The sequence below is a fragment of the Notechis scutatus genome, chromosome 7 (genome assembly GCF_049901735.1).
Source record: "Notechis scutatus isolate UNSWTSFEM ecotype Mainland chromosome 7, rNotScu1.2, whole genome shotgun sequence".
Taxonomy (NCBI): domain Eukaryota; kingdom Metazoa; phylum Chordata; class Lepidosauria; order Squamata; family Elapidae; genus Notechis; species Notechis scutatus.
In genome coordinates this window covers 23,628,829-23,649,353 of record NC_142015.1, presented here as the reverse complement: position 1 = coordinate 23,649,353, position 20,525 = coordinate 23,628,829, and the positions used below count along the sequence as shown (strand labels likewise).

The window sequence follows — 20,525 nt, the reverse complement described above, 5'->3', positions numbered from 1 at the left end:
CTAAAACTGAAAAGATAACAATCATCCAGAAATGGTCCATGCCTGTCCAGTTACTTCCTCCACTGTGTTTTTGCAAATAAGCAGAATAGCATTCAGTGGCATCAGGAAATTTCATATTATCCTGACAAGTCCTTGCATCACAGACATCCAGACATACTGAGGTTCTTATCTAGTAGATATTGGTGCCAGGGTTCCAAATAACAGTCCCAATGAAATCAAAACTCTGAGGCCCGGAGTTTCCTCAAAGTAAGAATCTATTAGGAATGGCATTTAGCAGTGTTGGTGAACCTTTTTGGCACCGAGTGCTGAAATGGGACCACACGTGCACAGGGGTTGTGTCGGAAATCTGTTGTGGTTAGCCGGCAGCAGGTGCGGATGGCTGAGGAGAGCGAGGACTCAGATGAGGGGCCAGGACCATTAGGGAGTGGGCTGCTGCCTTCAGAGATTGTGGGGGCTGACAGCAGCGATGAGGAGGTTCCCGAGGAGCCTGTGCCAAGTGCGCGTGCTTGCAGGGTTGCTCATAGGAAAGAGCAGTTACAACAGCATGGGCGACTCAGGAGTAAGGCTGCAAGATAATGGCCCCTCCTTCAAGAAGATAAAAGCCAGCTGTGAAACTAACCTTCTTTGCAGAAGGCAAAGACGTTTTGAAACTCCAGCCTCGTGGACATTCCAGTATCCTGAGTTTGTATTTGAAGATTCTTGTATTGCACATTATTTCTTGTCTGTTATCTTTTGACAAGTCTCACACAGTTTGGCAAGGCTTGTGCTTATCACAGTTAGTTATTTTGTAAAAGCATTACAAGGTTTTTGTTCCTTTTGGATTGTGTTTGATTTGTCAGAAAAGGGCGTGGGTCAGAACAAAACCTGAAGAGCAGCTCCCCAGTGCACATGTGCATGCCGGGAAGCTGACCTTCCGGTTCTGGCATTCATGCATGCGTGAAGACTAGCTGGCCAGTGAGCATGTGCACACCGGAACCTGGAAGATCAATGGGCAACAGCTGGCGTGCCCGGAGAGATGGCTCTGCGTGCTACTTCCGGGCACATGTGTCATAGGTTTGCCATCACAGCCATGTAGGCACAGCTGGTGAAAACCTGACCCTGAAGGACCTGAGGTTTCCCCCACCCAAATCAAGGTCTTGCCTCCAGGTCACATGTCCATCACATGGTTCAATCAGGTCACAGTCCTCCTTCAGCTGCCTTTGGCCCTCACCTTTCAAACACCTGGTAGGGACTTCCTTGGGAAAGAATGTTATTTTGGCTAATTCCCCCCAGTTATCTCTATCTCCCCCCTTATGTTTCAACAGCAGCAACTGGCTTTGCTGTGAACATTTCCAAAATGATTCCAGGGCTGACAATTGGCTTGCAAGAGGCAGTTGGATCATAGAGATAGAACGTAATGTAGAATAATAGAGTTGGAGGTCTTCTATTCCAACCTCCTGCTCAGGCAGGAAACCTAAGATCATTCCAGACAAATGGTTGTCCAATCTCTTCTTAAAACCCTCCAGTGATGGAGCACCCACAACCTCTGGTGCCAAGTTGTTCCACTGATTAATTGTTCTAATTTTCAGGACATTTTTTCCTTTGTTCTAGGTTGCTTCTCTCCTTGATTAGTTTCCACCCTTTGCTTCTTGTTCTGTTTTCAGGGCTTTGGAGAATAGATTGATTCTCCCTTCTTTGTGGCAGCCCCTCAGATCTTGGAAGACTTCTATCATGTCACCCCAGTCCTTCTCTAACAGAATAACAGAATTGGGAGGGACCTTGAAGGTCTTCTAGTCTAACTCCTGCTCAAGCAGGAAATCCTACACCATTTCAGACAAATTGTTCTCCGATCTCTTCTTAAAAACCTCCAGTGTTGGAGCACCAACAATTTCTGAAGGTAAGTCATTCCACTGATTCATTGTTATAATTGTCAGGAAACGTCTGCTTAGTTCTAGGTTGCTTCTCTCCTTGATTAGCATCCATCCATCGTTTCTTCTCTTGCCACCTGGTGCTTTGGAGAATAAGTTGACCACCTCTTCTTTTGTGGCAGCCCCTCAAAAATTACAATACTGCTATCATGTCACCCCTAGTCCTTCTTTTCACTAGACTAGCCTTACCCAATTTCTAGCTAGGAGGGAAACAAAAATAATTCCAACTCTTTCCTGGTGCCGTGCATCCAGGAATGAGTCCAACGAGAAGCGATCTCAGGTTACTTCCAAACACAATTGTTTGGTGTTCCTTTTCACCGCTGAAAAGAAGATTATGTTCTGAAAGAAGCTGCTTTCTGCCTGGTCATGTGAAGGACCTAACAGGGATAGCATCCAAAAGTTCGTGGTTTTTTTTAGAACTACTACATTTTGAGGAGGAGGGACTAAAATAAATGCTTGGTATTTAAGAAGCCAAGTCAAAGAGCAGTTTGCAAAATTAACTGCAAAAAAAAAAAAAAGCCAAGTGTAGCTAAGTTAGTTCTTATTTTTTTCAAGTGACGTTAAACAAGATACAGTACCAGATGGGGAAGTCTTTGTATTATAGGTAGTCCTCAGCTTATGACCACAATGGAGTCCAGCATTTCTGTTGCTAAGCGAGACATTTCTTAAGTGAGTTTTGCCCCATTTTACAACCTTTCTCTTAAGTGAATCACCACAGCTGTTAAGTTAGTAACATGGCTACTGCAACCGTCATAAATGTGAAGTGTTTGAACTTTGATCACATGATCATGGGGAATCCTGCAGTGATCGTTAAGTGTGAAAAATGGTCATAAGAACCTTTTTTCCAATGCCACTGTAACTTCAAATGGTCCCCAAAGAACTGTTGTAAGTCAAGGATTACCTGTGTTAAAAACCTACAGCCTAGCTTTCACCCCAATGGCTGAGAAAACATGCTGGGTTTTTCAGGGCGGTAAAAGCCATTCAGTACCACAAGGACAACGTCATTGTTATTATTTAGCCCCGTGGAGAAAATTCATCCTGCCCAAATCCATAGATCAAATGAATTATGAGTCACTTAAATTGGACTGGTTTTGTCGTGCCCGTGTTGGAATCTGACTCGGAGGGGGAAGCAGAACAGCTGACAGGGAGTGGGAGTGTGGCTCTGTTGGCTATGGAGGAAACTGGGGAAGGGCAAAGTCCAGCTGGGCAGAGCAGGGGAGAGGTAGAACAAGGGAGAGGAAGTTCAGAGGAAGACCCAGGCCCGCCCCTTCTTCATCCTTGGGTACGCAGGGAGGAACGGAGAAGGGAGCAATGTGAGTTGCATGGCTTACTGGGGAGGAAAGGGCCCTGATTCCCTTCATTAGTTGCAGCTGGGAACACAGTGTATAAAAGAGGAAGCTGCGCACAGCAAGATGTTGGGAGCAAATGGGAAGTTGTCTTGTATCGTTGTGGCTTATCTGTGTTCCTGGCGTTTTCCCAACTATGTGAGTTTTGCCATACTTTCAAGTCTGAAATTCCTTCTCCTGCCCTATCAAGCTAATTACTTCAGCTTGGTTTGTTTGGATTTTTAGTTACAGTCTGTATATGTACCTTGTTTTGGACTGAATTTTCTACAGTTAAAAGCTGTTCCTGGGAGAGTTTTTCTCCAACCAAAGGTAACCTGGACATTGGGGGAAAAGTTGGGAGTTAATAAAGGGATTATTGCTTATTTGACTGTGTTGCCTTTGTGCCACGCCCCGGGTCATAACAGGTTTGAACGGCCCTCTGGAATGATCAAATTTCTTGGGGAAATGGCCCAATGTAGAGCTCAGAAATGTATACGCTCCATCACAGATTACATTGAATTTGGAAAACCCTCTGCCTCTAGATAGGCCAGAGGTCTCCAAACTTGGCAACTTTAAGGCTTGTGGACTTCAACTCCTAGCATTCTTCAGCCTGGGGACCCCTGAGATAGGCAGAAGGAAAACAGACCAAGTTATGGGAAAATGTTCCTTTAGCCCAACCATTAAGTCTTTTCAACTGTCCATCGGTGTTTAGATTGGCCCAGACTTCCATAATTATCCATCATCTGTGAGCAAACCAACAGCTTCGGGTTTTCTTTAAAGCAGTCAATCCTTTGATTAAAAGGTGAGCCTTAACAGCTCTGATTATGAACCTGAAAGGTTTAGTTCGCAGGAGAATGAATAGCGCAAATTTGCTAATTATTGCTATTATTTATAATTGTTTAATGAAGGGGGAGAATAATATCTTAAATGTCAAAATTCCAATTTTAATTGCCTTGAAGGAATAATGGAGATCATTATGTTGATCCTGAGGTGGGGAGGGGGGAAGAAATATACATAAATCTTATTTTAAATGCTCCAGGAAAATATGAAGATATATTTATAAAAATACACAGCCTTCATATTGTTAATGTGGGTGAGGATGGCACAACCCCACCAAAGCTTATTGGGATTTCATGATAAATAATCGTTTTACAGTTAGGGCTTTACTGAGGTTTACTCCGATAATCTGATTCATTAACAATGTAAGATGGGCTACAATTCAACAAAGAAGGTTTATTTTCATTTTTAAAATGAAACATTAGCTCAAAAGGGTGGAAATTTATTTCTCATCCAGAATTTGTTATATAATATTGTTACTTACTGTGATGGCTTTCTTTTTAAATGATTTGCTGTTGTACATCTTAAATAAATCATTTATAACTTACGCGGGTAGCTTGATTCACCAAAAAGGGGAACAAAATAATTGAAATGTGTACATATACAGATATATATATATATCTTCCTTCTTTCCTTTCTTTCTTCCCTCCCTCCCTCCCTGTGGTTAGAATGCAGTATTGCAGGCTAATTCTGCCCACTGTCACCAGTTCGATCCTGACTGGCTTAAGGTTGACTCAGCCTTCCATCCTTCAGCTGACTCTGTAAACTGCTTAGAGAGGGCTGGAAAGCACCGTTATAAGTGCTATTTAAGTCTATCAAATTTGGGTGGGATTCCTCTAGTGACGTGTTTCCCAAATTTAGCAAAGTTTAGATGTCTGGACATCAACTCCCAGAATTCCTCTGGCTGGAGAAGTTAAAGAAAGAAGTCCAAATCTCCACCTGGTATTTTAACTGGGCTTGCTCTGCCTAGTTGAAAGATGGCATCTCGTCTACTTCTGCCACCCATGAGTTGCCTCCATGATTTGCATTCAAGAGAAGTCTAGCTGTTTTGAGAAGATACAGAAGATACTGGAGGCTTTCAAAAAGAGGTTGGATTGCCATTTGTCAGAAATGGGGTAGGGTCTCCTGCTTGGGCAGGGGGTGGGACTAGATGACCTACACGGTCCCTTCCAACTCTGTTAATGGCATGGCCAATAGGACCACCTCATATTTCCTTCTTCTCCAGCAAATCAAAGAATCCACCAAGGTAGTAGCACTGCTCAGTTTTTTGTCAACCAGATCTGGGCATTTTATGGGGCCCTCCATCACCACGTCTGGCTCTTTTGCTGTTTCCAGGGCAGCCCTGCAGGCCAGATCTAAGCACCCCACGGGCCAAATCTGCCCCCCTGGGCCTTGAGTTTGACACCCCGGTATATGCCATACACGCAATACAACTGTATTGCTTTTATTTTGAAGGCAACTGCTTTATTTTTTCAACTTGCATGCCTCTGTCTCTCTGCACCTTCACAACCCTATCAGTTCAGCCCTCCACAGCCATCCCAGTTTCTCATATGGCCCTTTGGGAAAATGAACAGCCCATCCCTGAATGCTCCCCTTTTGCCCAGCCTGTAAACTGTTTGAACAATCTCGGAGCCTGGCTTTCCTCAGGTCCAATTAAATGTCCCCACTTCCACCCGAGCCCCTCCTCTCTCCTGCAGAATCAACCTCCACAGAGCCTTTCTCTTGGCAAAGGTACAGCATCCCAAACGGCTTTCAGGGCTGGCCAATGAAAACAAGCCCAAAATTGCTGAGCAAAGAATTCCGTGGCCAAGATCGGCTTACATTCTCTTGTTTGGAAGGAAATGTGAGGCCCCTTTCTCTGGTGCACACATACAGAAGAGAAAGTGGCTTTTGAGAAGCTATCGATATTATGACATAACGCACCCTCACGCTTCCAAAAAAAAAAAACAACACCCCTCCACAACCTTGAACCTTCAGATGCTAAAGGCTCTCGTCTCTACTAGAGCAACTAAGATGATTAAAGGGCTACTAGAGGCTAAAACATATGAAGAACAGTTGCAGGAACCGGGCATGGCTAGTCTAGAGGAAAAAAGGACTAGGCATGACATGACAGCAGTCTTCCAGTATTTGAGGGGCTGCTACAAAGAAGAGGGGGGTCAATTTATTTTCCAAAGCACCTGAAAGCAAGACAAGAAGCAACGGATGGAAACTAATCAATTCCAATCCTCTGCTCCTATACCAAGACCTCCAAGGTCCCTTCCAACTCTGCTATTCTGTTATGTTCATTGCATTGATGATACTATCTATCTATCTCCTCCTCTGCCTTCCCCTTCTCCTTTTGCCTTCCATCTTTCCCAACACCAGGGCCTTTTCCAAGGAATCCTCTCTTCTCATTTAGTGACCAAAATATTTCAGCTTCAGCTTGAAAATGCCTTGATACCTATAACACATGAATACGGTACTTTCAAAGTTTTGAATACTACAAATTGGGAAAACTAGATTCGGATTTCAGCTCAGTGGCAATGAAGCATTTTTTGCTTTAATACCAGTCAAGTAATATGTATCTTCTGAATGAACTGGATTACTTCTCAGAAGAGTTGTTGGCCTAAATGCTTTTTTTCTCCTCCTCTGTACTTAACATTGAGTTAAATCAATATTCTGCTTCGCTTAGGACTGCCTACCAGGGGTGGGATTCTACCAGTTCACACCTATTCGCTAGAAGTGGTTGTTAACATTCTAAGCAGTTCGGAGAACCGGTTGTTAGAAGAAATTATTGGCCTAATCCTGTAAGGAAGGCAGGAAGGAAACATTCTGGTGTTGCTTACAGAAACTGCCTCTCCGTTAACTCTTATTCCATTCTTGGCAGGACTAGACTTCCTGTCTCAGGAACGTCTCTGGAGTTGTGTTCCCCTCCTTTGCTGGTACTTTGCTTGTGTGGAGTGACCATTCAAAGTTATAATGGCACTGAAAAAAGTGACTTATGACCATTTTTCACACTTACGACTGTTGCAGCATCCCCACAGGCCAGGTGAGGAGATGCGTGCCTCGATGTGAGTGATGTTGAGTTGGCCACGCCCAGCCAATAACATGACCACCAAGCCATGTACACCCAGTCGCATGACCACCAAGCCACACCCACCAACTAAGCCATGCCCACAGAGCCGGTTGTTAAAAATTGGAATCCCACTCCTGCTGCCTACCTTACTCAACCTGGCCTCCTCCATAAATTGGACTTCAATAATTGCCAAAAGCTGCACCTTTACAGTTTCAACCAGGAATCTTTCTTGGTTCAACCCAGGAGCTGCCCACAGTTGTCTAAAAGATGGATGGCCATAGAAATGTTTTAAAATCAATCAATCATACAAACTATGCTTCAGGTTGAACCAAAGACCTTCCTCCGAGGAAGGAAGTGCTTACTACCCTACTACAGTTCTTTCCTTTGTGCTGTGCTTCTTGGATCACCAAATAAATTACATTTTGCCTCCAGCTGGACTTGGTGGCTAGGGTTTACTTGTGCTGAAGCAGATTCCCCTTGAGTAGACTGCCATACTTCAAAGCAACCCAGAGTGAATAGCCATGACTTCCTTCCCCAGACTCCCTTTTACTTTGATTCCCCGTCTGCCTATCTCTGTAATCCAGCATGACCTGTATGAGCAGGCTTCTCCTAATTTTAGTTCCCACTGTGTGACAGTTGGACCTGTCACCTGAGTGCAGAGGTTCCGCTTTGTTTGTTCAAGAAAACTTCCTTCCTTGCTCGCCATCCTCAAAAGCTCTTGCAAAATCCCTTGTTTTAATCGTTCAATAAGACACATTCCCCCCCATCAGCCAGCCTTGTTTTCAAAGCAATAAAGAGAGGCAGCCCACCCTTTTCCCCACTCCCTTGTCATCAACATTGCAAGTGCTAGACAAAGCATGGTTTTTATTGGGACATCTGAGGATGGGCTTGGCAAGGAAGACTTTGGCGTCCAAAGAGAATGAGAGCAGAAGGCCGAGATCAGTAACCACACCGCCTTGTCTTTGTGTCTCGCACTTTCATTGAACTCCGACTTTGATTGAGATGGGCAGATAAATGTGGAGACAATAATCCAGAGATTTCGTACCAGCTCCGGAGAAGGGAAGAAAATCACCATGACACCACGGCTGAAAAGGGGGAAAATGGGCCACCAATATTACTCTGGCGAGAGAAACATATGCTTGCAGGAAATGGGCGGGGGGTACAAATTTAGATTTTCATCAGTTGGTTGCCCTGATGCACGGCCCAACAGAGTAACTCCTTTTGATTCTCTCCGGGACAAAGTTACGGGCTTACAGTGGCGTAACTGAGATCAGGATATGGTTGATAGCTTTCAAAGGACAACAACATCCTGGCAGATGGTCTTTGATTCAGAGGCCAAGAAGCCAAAGGACTTTGCAAACCTTTGATTACTGACCGATGCATTCGTTTGCGGGGAGTCACAAAGGTACAAAAACTCAGCATGGGACAATTCTGGTCGTTTTCTCATCTTACTCTTCTGGGCAATTTTCTTCTTCTGGCTGTTGGCCAACACCTCTAGCCTTGTTAACTTTTGTGTTTGTAGTGAAACACCTGCAGCTCATTCCGTGTGAAAGCGAGAGAGGGAGAGAGGGGGACAGGGAAGGAGAAGAAGGGTGGAGGGGAAATCTGCCATGGGTTGGAGACAAGGATCCCATTTATTCTTTTGTTTCATTTTCAAAATGTAAAAAAGGACAATGGAGGTTCCTTTGCCTTGATCTGACAGAAGCGGCTGCAAAGTGGAGGCTCTTGAAACACACCCCTACAAGCACTTTTAGGAGGGCTAGTACGTTCTCTGTGTGTATAAATAAATACCTGTGTGAAAGAACAGGTATTTTAGGCATTAGATACAGATAGAAATATTTCAGGAGCGTGACGGGTCCAATATTTCAAATTCAGAGGAAGCCTGGTAGAACATCAACTTCAAGCTTGGAAGAAAGTAAGCATCTATGTCTCACTCTCTTAGATTGGAAGACTGTTGCACTTCACTATTGATCTAGACCAAGGGTCTCCAACCTTGGCAACTTTAAGACTTGCGGACTTCAACTCTCAGAATTCCTTGCCAAGGTTGGAGACTCCCTGACCTAGGCCACTTTAAAATGTGTGGACTTCAACTCCCAGAATTCCTCAGCCAGCGTGGAATTTGGGGAGCTGAAGTCCACTCATTGTAAAGTGGCCAAATTTGAGAAGTGCTGAGCTAGCTTGATCTAAACATTAATCCCTTTGCTTCCGGTCCTTGCTTATTCCTGGTTTGGTGATTCCTTTGGTGTTCATTGCAATTCAACATTCCATTTCCACTCCAAGATTATACATTGACAAATATACATCATCAACTCTTTCAACACTATTTTCTATTTTATTAAAAAAAAAATAGTTTCAATTCTCTCTCTCACACACACACCCAGAAAATAGGGTGTGGGGAGGTACTATTTGGGAATTTATCTATTTTATGAAAGCACTGTTTTCATGTAAGTCGCGTTCTTCCCACCCTACAAGAAGTTTCATAGGTAGCACTTTTTAGGAATTTCTGCAAGAAAAAAAGGAGAAGAGAGGAGCTAAACCATAAGGATATTGAGCATTGCCATCTACTGGATGGAGGTTGTATATACAATCAGTTTAATGTCTTCCAAATGTTTCGATAAATGACTCCTGGATTCAAAATGCAATGGTTTTTGAACCAAGGTACCTCAAATAGGTTAAATTACAGAATGTATCCAAAATCTTAGACCCTCAAGGGAATATTTGGGAAAGTTATAGCTACTTCAGTGCTACTGGCTGCTGCTGATATATAGCTGGGCTGCTTCTACAGTCATGTGATTTTCATTTTCAACATTCTGTGACAATTTCCCAGTCACTCTCACAATCCCTTGCTCCCTCTCTCATCCAGCAACAGCCACTTTCCCTTCTGCTGGGAAGGAAAGGGAATTAGTTTATGAATTGTAACTCATTGGCTCATAGGGGACAAGGGATGTAGAAATCAGGGTACATTCTTTCTATGTAAATATTAATCATGATTCCATTGGTTTCGTGTCATTCAACACATTTGAAGACTGCCAATATCTCTACTTTTATTTCATTTGCAACTTTCCTGACCTAAGGAAGTCTTTTAGCTCCATCTTGCAGACAACAAACGTATATATTATATGCCTTAACCTACAAAAATATACTTTAAAAGAAAAACATCTGGTTTTGTATATTCCAATCTATTCTTATATGCCATTGTTGACCCAAGAAAACCTGCACAAGAGGCCCTGGAATTATGCAATGCTTCATAGGCGCCCAATCTTGACAAAGAAGTCTACAAAGTACTACTTTGAATCAACTTATGCACAAAGCATGGTGCGTAAATTGCAATGCTACAGAACAGAAGGGGGCAACCACATCCTTTGCCCGAAAAGATGAGCTAGTATGTATTTCAGAAGTTCAGTGCAGTGAAGAGATGGAAGACTTGTTTCAAGTCTGATCCAAGTATAGTGCCTGGATTGCACCCTTCAGAGAGAGTACTTCACTGGACCTCATTCATGTCAAGATGAATGCTGTTTTGGCACCTCATTTAGAATAGAATAAAATAAAATAGAATAGAGAATAGAGAATAGAGAATAGAATAGAATAGAATAGAATAGAATAGAATAGAATAGAGAATAGAATAGAATAGAATAGAATAGAATAGAATAGAATAGAATAGAATAGAATAGAATAGAATAGAATAGAATAGAATAGAATAGAATAGAAACAGAGTTGGAAGGCACCTTGGAGGTCTTCTAGTCCAACCCCCTGCCTAAGCAGGAAACCCTACACCACTTCAGACAAATGGTTGTCCAACCTCTTCTTAAAAACTTCCAGTGTTAGAGCATCCTCAATTGCTGGAGGCAAGTTGTTCCACTGTTTAGTTTGGCTCAAGACTCATGATTTAAATGGAGGTAACTGCCAGAATCCTGACAGATATCTCTAGATTACTTACATGTGCTGGAAACCGGTTGTGAGGCGATGAGTGTCTTGATTGGGGCCCAGGGAAAGTAGGACATCTTTTTGCATCTTTCCATCTCAGGTCTGTTGCGAAACATCTAACAATGGAACAGAAGGACAGGTGTGTTATAATGTCCAGCAAAACAGTCTTTCAGCCTTAAGGATTAACAGGTTTATTGTCTGCAAAAAAAAAAAGGAAAGAAAAAAAAAGAAACCACCCAAAACAATTTCTCCACAATATGGGTGAGTTAGATTTCACCAGAAGATTCAACTCCAGGTTTGAGACCTAGCTGCCTTCACATAGAGCGTACATACTGCAACTTTTCATTCATTTCTGCTCTCCTCCTCCTCCTCCTCCTCCTCCTCCTCCTCCTCCTCCTCCTCCTCCTCCTCCTCCTCCTCCTCCTCCTCCTCCTCCTCTCCCAAACACTGCAATAGCTACATATACAGTTAAGTACAATTAAGAGGCAGCACAAAACTTCTAAGAAGAATCAAAGGACCTTTCCTGCGCTGTGGAATGCTATCTCCCAGATATTCATGTTGCCCTAATTCCTACCATCTTTTAAGTGACCCTTGAAGAACTGGCTCTCTCCGTCCCCCGCCAGGCGTTGGGATGAGATGTTGTTTTTAATGGATGCTTTGCAAAACCAGAGCATGTTCTTTCTGGTTTCCATTAAAAAAATAATAGTTTGGCCATACTTATTGCTTTTTTTTTTAAAAGGAAGATTGCTTTTATTGTAAGCTGCCCAGAGCTGACTGAGTTGAGCAGCTCCATAAATGTAATAAAGTAAATAAATAATAAATAAGTTTTCTCCAGGAAGCAACCCCTTCCAAGAGCAATTGCCCCCCTCTCTTCTGAATACAGAGGGGATACGGTACTGTTCTGCTTCAGCGTTGTCCTGCTTTCCTCCTGAGAACAATTTCTTGCAACTTCTGCAAAGGCTGGAAGAGGCCAAAAGGTTGTAAGGTGTTGCACTTCAGCCTCAGTGAGGTGAAGGATATGGCCTTGATGGTGTAAAGGCCTTTCAAGGAACCACAGAGTTGCTAAATACAGATAGTTCCCTGGAAATGCACTTCTGGTCATACATACTAGCTCATCTACTCAGGGGAAAGTCCTCGTTATGACCATAATTGAGTCTCACAATAATGGTCGTAAGTTGGGCGTCAGGGTTTCAAGTCATACAGAACTCTGAGGCAGGTAGATTCCTCAAAGAATAGTTTTATTGGATATATCATATTGGCACAAGCTGGTGAAAACCGACTCTGAATATTCCCGCAGTTTTCACCTAATTAAAAGTTTTCTCCATTCCCCAAACAATCAGTCATATGGTCCAATCAAGGTGCCATCTGGTTGCCTGGTAACTTCACTCCTCCCCTCTTCAGCCACCTGTGGGAATGTCCTTGGTTCCTAGGAGAAAGTATTTTGTTTTGGCTACAAAAACTCAGCTATCTCTATTCCTCCCCCTCTCTATCGCTCAGCTCAAAATGAAACTTCAGGGTTGACATTGGGATGGTTGTAAACCAAACCTGATTTTACTATCTTTTCAACAGCGTTCATGAAGCAAAACAAGTGAATGCTGCCGTCATTAAGCAAATGCCGTGATCGCTATGTAAACCTATCATTTGCTGTGGAGCAGTTTTTGCCCCCAAGCAGGAAGAAAATGCTGGTTGTAAGCAGCATTTGGGGCAATCTGTGGTAACTCTTAATAGACACTAATCAATTGGTTGAAAGTTAAGGACTACCTATATAATACCCTTTTCCCAGGACTATGTTCTACACCGATAAAAGAGAATATTTTTAGCCCAGGATTGAAGTCTGAGACCTCTGGTGCTCTCTGAGCTTGGTGGTTTGACACCTCTCATCAACATCAGTAGCACTGATGATGTTACCAAGTTTGGTAATGAAACGTCTGCAAGGAAACCACCAAGCTCAGAAAGTACCAACCTATATTCTGTTTTTCTGACAAAGTGGACTGTGGGCTCGCGCAAGAATGCATGTATAGCCTTTAAGGTATTGCTAGATCCTTTATGGTTTCTTTCCCTTCCTAAAAACAGTAAACATTCCTTTACAGCAAAAGCTGTAACTGGAGACCAACTTTATTGGAGACCCTGATAGTTTTATACGTTCTAAAAGAGGAATTTTCTATCAACCACGCTGGGTATTAAAATGGTCTCATGACTGAACGGAAAATAACACATCTCATTTGTTACCATTTCGCCAACTTTAATCCATCCTCCAAGGGAATTCCGTCTGGGAATCTCATCTCATCTGGGACCGAGAATGTAAAAGTAATCATCAAAGCTTCAGAATAATTACAACAAATGAAAGCAAATGTTCCATGATGCTCTTTTTCGAGATATTCCCCATGGTCCCCATGTATTAAGCATGCTGTAGGCCTCGGCTAGTCTGAGTTAGAAGAGCGATCCTAGATAAGCGTTAGATGTGGGTGTAAAGGTCCCTTGGGTTTGCCAAGCGAATATCCATGTGTCCAGAGTTTGGATTGGAGATTATATGAAAACACAGAACAACTTGAGTCTTTATGCATTATGAAAAGCGGAGAATGCTTGTGGGTGGGAAAGGCATTTGACCCAGTGGTGGGATTCCTATTTTTTTTTTACTACCGGTTCTGTGGGCATGGCTTGGTGGGCGTGGCAGGGGAAGGATACTATAAAATTGCTAGTCAGAGGTGGTATTTGCACCTTCTCCAAACTACTCAAAATTTCCGCTACTGGTTCTCCAGAACTGGTCAGAACCTGCTGAATACCACCTCTGCTCTGGAAGCAAGTTGTTCCACTGGTTAACTGATCTAACTGTCAGTAAATTCCTCCTTAGTTCTAAGTTGCTTCTCTCCTTGATGAGTTTTCATCCATTGCTTCTTGTCCTGCCTTCAGGTGCTTTGGAAAATAGCTTGACCCCCTCTTCTCTGTGGCATCCCCTCAAATATTGGAAGGCTGCTATCATGTCACCCCTAGTCCTTCTTTTCATTAAACTATTTTTCATTAAACCATATAAAGATTCGGCCTAATTCTGACCCAGGACTGAGCATGATCGAGATCCAATGATACTCTTTGTCACAGAGGAGATAAAAATCACCTGGAACGAAAATTCAGAAGTATTTTTCCTGACTTTTTCCCAAGGGCCCAATATTTGAAATCTTCCAAGATGAAATTGGATAGATGCAGTCTACTTTTTTCTAATAGATCTTGAAATTATTTGTTTAGCGTATGACATCTCAGACAATATATATTAACATTTCCCCAAGATTAAAAACATAATAAAATATGAATGTTAAAAGGATTGATATTCAGATACCAATGTTTAGGCCATCTAATCATTGAAGTGCAGCATATTTATAGGAAAAAAATCTGATATTGAACAGGTATATGACCTCAGCTTACAACCAGTTATGACCAGAGGTGGTATTCAGCAGGTTCTGACCAGTTCTGGAGAACCGGTAGCAAAAATTTGGAGTAGTTCGGAGAACCGACAAGTCCCACCTCTGACTGTCCCCGCCCCCATCTATTCTCTGCCTCCCATTGAGTCCCAGCTGATCGGCTGGGTCTTCTTTGGTTGCCCTACACAGGAGAACGGAGCTGGAAAGCAGGTCAGTGGAGTGGGGAGCAAATGGGGATTTTGCAGTATATCCTTCCCCCAGGAGTGGGGAGGGAATGGAGATTTTGCAGTATATCCTTCCCCCAGGAGTGGGGAGGAATGGGGATTTTGCAGTATATCCTTCCCCCAGGAGTGGGGAGGGAATGGGGATTTTGCAGTATATCCTTCCCCCAGGAGTGGGGAGGGAATGGAGATTTTGCAGTATATCCTTCCCCTGCCACTCCCACCAAGCTACACCCACCAAGCCACACCACGCCTACCAAGCCATACCCACAGAACTGGTAGTTAAAAAAAATCCCACCACTGGTTATAATGTGATCTATAGTTTGACATGGGATCCCACAGTCACAATGAGGGGAGGATACTTTGCCCCATTTATACAGCGAGTCCTGGAAGAAGCCGTGGGAAAACGATATCGTGAAACCAATAAATGATCTAAAAAATTCCTCTAGTATTCCTGTCACAACTTCCTAAGGTCTTCAATGTTTTTGAAAACTGGTTGGCTATAATGATCTACAGATTTTATAGAAATAGTCACATACCAGCTCCACTAACTAAAGTCTGCTTAAATCTTCATTTGTACCTACACATCTTCATTTGTACATAATAGCTGTATTCCAATATTTGAGGGGCTGCCACAAAGAAGAGGGAGTCAACTTATTTTCCAAAGCCCCTGAAGGCAGGACAAGAAACAATGGATGGAAACTGATCAAGGAGAGAAGCAACCTGGAATTGGGGAGAAATTTGCTGAAAATGAGAACAATTAACCAGTGGAATGGCTGGTTTTTAAAAAGAGACTGGACAGCCACTTGTCTGAAATGGTATATAGGGTATTCTGGTGAGCAAGGGGTTGGACTAGAAGACCTCCAAGGTCCCTTCCAGCTCTATTCTGATTACCTATAGACAATGGTGAGAAAAGCCTGTCTGTTTGTCCATCTGTTTGCTATTGCCTCCTTTCTAGACCTGAGAAAGAGTGATTGGCCCAACCCGACTTCATGCCTGAGGCAGGACTAGAACTCCCAGCCTCCCGTTTTCTAGCCTGATCCCTTAACCATTACTGTGCCCCTGTCTAATTCTTGCAATCAGAGTGGCCCCCAAAGGAATGATTAAGGCAAGAGCCATTTTCCTCCATCTGAAGATCAAATGGCAAATCCTTTCTCCTCTTACCCTCAACGTTGTTCTAAAGGCTGATGGAAGGAACCCGTAAGCTCATCTTCATCACTTATTAATTTCCTAACTGGGTGGAAACGGCACATTCCAGCTCAAAATATTGAGTAATCTACTCAGGCATTTCCCAGTGTAACCGAGCTGAGGACACTGGAAGGGAAGGATAATGGGGTGTTTGTGGGGGGACATGGAGGAAGTGTTTTCTGCTGTTGCTAAGACAGATTTCCTTCCTCCCCAGCTCTCATGGCCCCCTCCGCTTCTGTATCATCCAATCCTGGCACTTCTCCTCTCCATTGGTTCCACTGTCGCATCGAATGATGTGACAGGCTTGTGTTCTTCTCACTTATTGGCTTAGTCTGATGGCCTATTATCGAGGGAAGCAAATCGGATGCTTAATCAATACTTGGCAAAGGCTGCCAGAGGCTACATTAGCATCACACCACTGGCTGTCTGGGTGTCTGCCTTTGAGATAAGAATCAAAGGAGCTTGTGACATGATGGAGCACTTGGCTGATTCCATTCTGGTTGTGGAGGAAGGCACGCCACCGAGACACAAAGAGCATCTTTTCCTACAGAGCCATTTGGAAGGAACCATTTGGGACAGTTGGTCTTGGAGGACCATCTTCCAGGTCCCTCGTTGCTACCTGAGGTCTGAACCTAAGAAGAACCTCCAAATCTATCTCTTACACCTGATGTAGATGGCAGTGAAAGGAGATGTTGGACCCCGGTGCTGGAAGCTTCACTAGAGCAATAATAATATCACTTAGACTTATATACTGCTTTACAGTGCTTTTACAGCCCCCTCTAAGCGATTTTACAGAGTCAGCCTCTTGCCCCCCAACAATCTGGGTGCTCAGTTTACTGACCCCAGAAGGATGGAAGGATGGAGTCAACCTTGAGCCGGTCAGGATTGAACTCCTGGCAATTGGCGGAATTAGCCTGCAATACTGCATTCTAACCACTGTGAAGGGAAGGCAGGCAGGCAGGCAGGCAGGCAGGCAGGCAGGCAGGCAGGAAGGAAGGAAGGAAGGAAGGAAGGAAGGAAGGAAGGAAGGAAGGAGGGAGGGGAGGAAGGAAGGAAGGAAGGATAGCAGTAGCACTTAGATTTATATACTGCTTTACAGTGCTTTATAACCCCTCTCTAAGCAGTTTACAGACTCAGCAAATTGCTCCCAACAATCTTTGTCCTCATTTTACCCACCTCGGAAGGATGGAAGGTTGAGTCAACCTTGAGCCTGGTGAGATTAGAAGTGCCAAACTGCTAGCAGCCAGTGATCACGAGTCAAAAAGAGGGCTGTGAAAATATTTACAGACTTCTCACATCCTGGACATAAACTGTTTCAACTCTTATGCTCAAAATGCCGCTATAGAGCACTGCACACCAGAACAACTAGACACAGGGACAGTTTTTCTGGAACGCCATCACTCTGCTAAACAAATAATTCCCTCAATACTGTCCAACTGTTTACTAAGTCTGCATTACTATTATTATTAATCTCATCATTCGTATCACCCATCTCCTCCCACTTATGACTGTAACTTTGTCGCTTGTATCTTTATGATTTGTATTGTCTCCTAATACGATTTGATTGCCTATTGTACCCTATGACTATTATTAAGCATTGTAATTCTTGATTCTTGATGAATGTATCTTTTCTTTTATGTACACTGAAAGATTTGCACCAAGACAAATTCCTTGTGTGTCCAATCACACTTGGCCAATAAAGAATTCTATTCTGTTCTATCAGCAGAAATAGCCTGCAATACTGCATTCTAACCACTGCACCATTGCAGTTCTTGACTTTAGTCAACCTTCAATGAAAACCATTTTTTTAAAAACATGGGGACCTTATCTCTAGCTCAGAATCATTAGAGAATTGGGGTGGCCTCATGAAACAAACACAACAACAATTATCTTCCTGCTTCAAAAAAAAGTTAGTGTAAAGATAGAGATTAAATGTTTCGTTGGGAAGAGAAAGTTCCGGTTCAGATCTCCATCTAATCATAAAACCAGGATGGACTTTAGACCAGAGGTCTCCAAACTTGGCAACTTTAAGACTTGTGAACTTCAACTCCCAGGCTGGAGAATTCTGGGAGTTGAAGTCCACAAGTCTTAAAGTTGCCAAGTCTGCTTTAGACTTTAGTCATCTTAAATGAACTCACCAAGATTGTTATAAGGAGTTCTACATGCAACCCATGACTACAAAAGGGATAAAAACATGGATTTTCTCCCTTGGGTCTTCCAAGCGTAGCTGGGGACCAACCCTTTTTTTTCTTGTCCAATTTGGGGAATCTGCTTCATCTCATCCAGGCTGAAAAATGGAATGACTGGAGGAACCAAATGGTGACTTACTTTTCAACACATGCCATTCTCCAATTCATGCAAGAGAATTTATGGAATCACTTAGGTGAGATGGGTAGTAGAGAAATGTGATGAATTAATTAGTTAATTAATGAATGTATATTAAAGCTGTTAATGACTAGTGGTCTTGATAACCATAACCAGCTCTGAAAACACCTTGTAAGGAGCAGCTGGGGAACATAACTTGGAGCTACTAGGACTTGTTTAAATGGACTCCATGCAATGCAGAAGATGGATTGCATAGGTCTTTAGCCAGTTCTAGAAATTTTCCTTCTCTTCCTCCTCCTCTATTCTTCCTCCTCTTCCTCCTCCTCTTCCTCCTCCTCCGTTCTTCTTACAAATGCCTTCAAAGTGCTTAAAACACATGACTGGCATTCAAATATTATTAACGTTAGTCTAATCTTAAATCTAAAAGGTGGTTCAGTGGCTAAGACGCTGTGCTTGTTGATCAGAAAGGTCGGCAGTTCGGCGGTTCGAATCCCTAGCACCATGTAACAGAGTGAGCTCCCGTTCCTTGTCCCAGCTTCTGCCAACCTAGCAGTTCGAAAGCTCGTAAAAATGCAAGTGGAAAAATAGGGACCACTTTGGTGGGAAGGGAACAGCGTTCTGTGCACCTTCGGTGTTTAGTCATGCTGGCCACATGACCATGGAGACGTCTTCAGACAGCTCTGGCTATTCGGCTTTGTAACAGAGATGAGCACCGCCCCCTAGAGCCGGAAACGACTAACATGTATGTGTGAGGGGAACCTTTACCTTTACCTTAATCTTAAATCTGGTCAGCTCAATATCCCTCTGACTTCTTACAGACGTCAACCAAGCCGCTTCTACATACAGTAGGCCAACAGTTACCTGCTCAGCCCCTCTGGTTTTTTTTTCTTCCTGTCCACTATTTGCTTGCCCAAGTTTTTTCCTCTCCCAAACTTGCATCTCTTGTTCCATAGATCAACATCCTCTCCTAAGCTGGACAGCTTTTTTCTTCCTCTTCTCCAAATAACAGGCCAGACATATCTAAATAAACTGGGATACAATGACTTTATAAGTCTGGCGGAGATGGCTGAGCCTTGATGAATGTGTGCTCTTAAATGAAACCAAACAAAAATAAGCCGAGCTAACAAGTCTCCAGACTGGTTCCTTCAGGATGATAGATTGACAAAACATTTACTTTTTATAACTCCCAAACCAAAATAAGCCATGGACCCAGCTGCAGTGCCATGCTAAAACAATCAGGGCTCTATCTGGGCTCCTCCGAAGGACAGAATGTTGTGGGCGACGAGAAGATAGAATCGACTCTGCAGAAATGCTGAGTGGACAGAATTGAGGGTGGGGGAGAGGTGCTGCTTTGAGCATGGGGGTGTGGGAGGAACAAGCTGGAGAAACTGAAAGGAGACAAGCCTCACATTTAAGACCTGGGTTGGATCTGAAAAGAACACACATTGGAATGCAGGAGCATGAAATTTATCGTCCTGCCCAGACACAATACAAAAATTCCAGCATTCCGGCACTGATGATGTTACTTAGCTGGGTAATGAAATGTCTGCAAGAAAACAATCAAGCACAGAGATCACCAGGGATCCCAGTCATTGTTGTCTTGCCCATCCTCATGATTATACTCATCCTACCAACTCCTACCCTCAAAATGAAGCTATGGGAAGAAGGCGGAGCCTCCTCGCTGACGGACCGTAGATCGCGACTGTCTGTGGCTATGGTCCGTGCTCTTTCGTTGGAGAGCCCCGATCATTATGATTAGGGGCTGAAGCTGCCTAAGCCAGGTTGAGGGGAGCCGCATCTCCCCCCCTGGGCTTGGTCTCCCCCCCCCGAAGACAATTGCAGCGGTGGTTTAAAATGGCCACCCCGAAGAGGAGGACTCAGCTGGATTAAGATTTGTGCAGGAGGGAAGAAAGAGGTGGATAATATCTGAACCGGGACAATTGGGCAATACAACTAAACAAAAGTACCCTGGGATTAAGGTAACATGGAATTTTTAAGAAAAGAAAAGTGAGCGGCAAAATTGCAAAGGGACAGGGGAAAAAAAAGAAGATATTTTTGACAGCTAAGCGGGGCTTCAAACCAGGAAAGGAAACTAAAGATTTAACTAAATTGGACTAAAATATTTTGGGAATAAACAGGCATAAAATAAAGCTGGACTTAAGATTGTCAAAAAATAATAATAATAAAGTTTACAAATTGGAGACTGGACTGTACTAGAATATTGAGGTTCGAAAAACCCTAAATAAAAAAATAGGGGGAAAAGGTGAAGACTTTGTATAATGGAGAGTGCCACCTTTTGACAAAAACTTGAGCTCAAACAAAAGGGAAAA

At 43.2% G+C, this 20,525-nt stretch overlaps 1 long non-coding RNA gene across 3 annotated transcripts in view; it reads right to left on the bottom strand.

Moving 5' to 3' along the window:
• Positions 1 to 20,525, bottom strand: part of LOC148130058 (uncharacterized) — a 190,733-nt gene that overhangs the window by 141,607 nt on the left and 28,601 nt on the right. For all 3 annotated transcript variants that reach the window (XR_015750375.1, XR_015750374.1, XR_015750376.1), the window contains exon 2: positions 11,062 to 11,164. This is a non-coding gene — a long non-coding RNA (uncharacterized LOC148130058). The remainder of the gene's footprint in view (positions 1 to 11,061; positions 11,165 to 20,525) is intronic.